This window comes from Myotis lucifugus, unplaced genomic scaffold (genome assembly GCF_000147115.1).
Source record: "Myotis lucifugus unplaced genomic scaffold, Myoluc2.0 scaffold_10, whole genome shotgun sequence".
NCBI lineage: Eukaryota > Metazoa > Chordata > Mammalia > Chiroptera > Vespertilionidae > Myotis > Myotis lucifugus.
The window spans coordinates 8,944,224-8,946,539 of NW_005871058.1; positions in this window are offsets into that span (position 1 = coordinate 8,944,224).

Here is a 2,316-nt window from a genome sequence, read left to right on the forward strand (position 1 = left end):
CCGCAATAAGCATACTTCATCCTATTCAGAATTCCTAAAATGAAAAATGATACCCCATTGCTGGCAAAGGTACAGATACACTAGCTACTTCATACATTAATGGGGAAATGTATAATGGTATGGTTACTCTAGTAAGAATTGCTGGGGTCCAACCCAGCGGGTCCAGGGGTCCCCAAAAGGTGTGGACGGAGTCGGCAAAGAAGGAATGACACGGAGACAGCCTTTAAGTTGATCAGCAGCTAGCCAGGATCTCAAGCCAAGTTCTCCAGCCAAGTTCTGGTCAGGATCTCCAGCGAAGTTCTGGTCTGGATCTCCAGCCAAGTTCTGGTTAGGATCTCCAGCGAAGTTCTCCAGGTTCTCCAGCCAGGTTCTATCCAGGTTCTCCAGCCAGGTTCTATCCAGGTTCTCCCGCCATGTTCTGCCTAGGTTCTCCAGCCAAGTTCTATAGCCAGGTTCTGTTGCCAGGTTCTGTAGCCATATTCTCTCGCTAGGTTCTCCAGCCAGGTTCTCCAGATTCTCTAGGCAGGTTCGGTCGCCAGTTTCTCCAGCCAGGTTCTCCAGCCAAAGTTCTGGTAGGAGTTCTGGTTAGGAGCTGATGAGGATCTGATGAGGATCTGATATTTATTGTCTTGTTACATCTGTATTTATACCAGCCGATTTTAATCCTGTCAATTTCTATTACAAAGGTTAGGGCGTTTCTTATCTCCATCCCAGGGAGTAAAGATTATGTAGCTTAAGCTTGATTGTTCTTAGTTAAAGTGATTAACTACCCGCCTGGCACTTAGTTAAGGGGTTTTATTCCCTCCCTAACTTCAGGGAAAAATTCCTACCTGGGGAAACAACCTTTCTCGGAGAGGTGACCTTGGTCAAAACACATAGCGCCAAGAAGGGGAGCAAACATATCAAGAACAGTATGCCACATACGCCAGGTCCCTTGAAACACATGCTGCGCAGATGCCTCTTCTCTGCAGCGACCGTGTCAAGCAGCAAGGATGGACCGGCTCCTGGCAAAGAATATAACAATTTCTTAAAAATCATGTACTTATCATATCATCCCCAGAAAAATAAAATCATAATCATACAAAAACTTGTAATTGAGACTTCATAGCAGCTTTTTTTAAAAAAAAATACTGATCTTGGGGAGAGAACAAAACATCAATTTCTTGTTCCACTTATTGATTAATTCATTGGTTGATTCTTGTATGTGCTGGGACCAGGGATTGAACCTGCAACCTTAGCATATCAGGATGATTCTCTAACCAACTGAACTACCTGGCCAGGGCCACAACAGCTTTATTTGTTATAGCAAAGAACTAACTGTTGTCCTTTAACAGATGAATAATAAAACAAACTATAGTACATTTATACCATAGAGTATTACTCAGCATTAAAAAAGAACAAATTATTGATACATACAACAACTTGGATGGATCTCAAGGGAATTAAGCTGAGTAGAAAAAGGTAATCTCAAAAGCTTATATATTATATGCTTTTGTTATGGACTGAATGTTTGTGCCCCCCCCCCCCCAAATTCATATATTTAAATCTAATCCCCAATGTGATAGCATTTGGAGGTGGGGCCTTTGGGAAGTAATTAGGTCATGAGTGTGGAGCCCTTTTGAGTAAGATTAGTGCCTTTGTACGAAGAGGCCAGAGAGCTAGTTTGCTTTCTCTCCACCTTGTGAAGATACAATGATAAAATGGCTGTCTGTAAACCAGGAAGAGGACCTTCACCAAACCCAACCATGCTGGCACCCTGATCTTGGACTTCCAACCTTCAGAACTGTGAGAATTAACTGTTGTTAAATCACCGGTCTGTGGTATTGTGTTATAGCAGCCCACACTGAGAGAGATCCTACTTATATAATATTTTTATAATATTTTAATTGATTTTAGAGAGGGGGGAAGATAGAGGGAGAGAGAGAAACATTGATGTATGAGAGAAACATCGATCGGTTGCCTCCTTCACAACCCCATGGGGGATCAAGTCCACAATCCAGGCATGTGCCCCAACCAGGAATCAAACCGGCCACCTTTTGGTGCATGGGACTACGCTTATCCAACTGAGCCACACTGGCCAGGGCTATATAACATTTTTTTATGACAAAATCACAGAGATGCAGAAAGGATTAATGATTGCCACTAGTTGGGATAGGGGGAGAGATGACTGGCTATAAAAGGGAAATGCAAAAGATCTTTGTTTTGTTTTGTTTTTTTGAAGTATCCTTCTGATAGAACTGTTTCGTATCTTGACCATGATATGAATGAAGAATGTACACATGTGATAAAATTGCATAGAACTGCCCTAGCTGATTT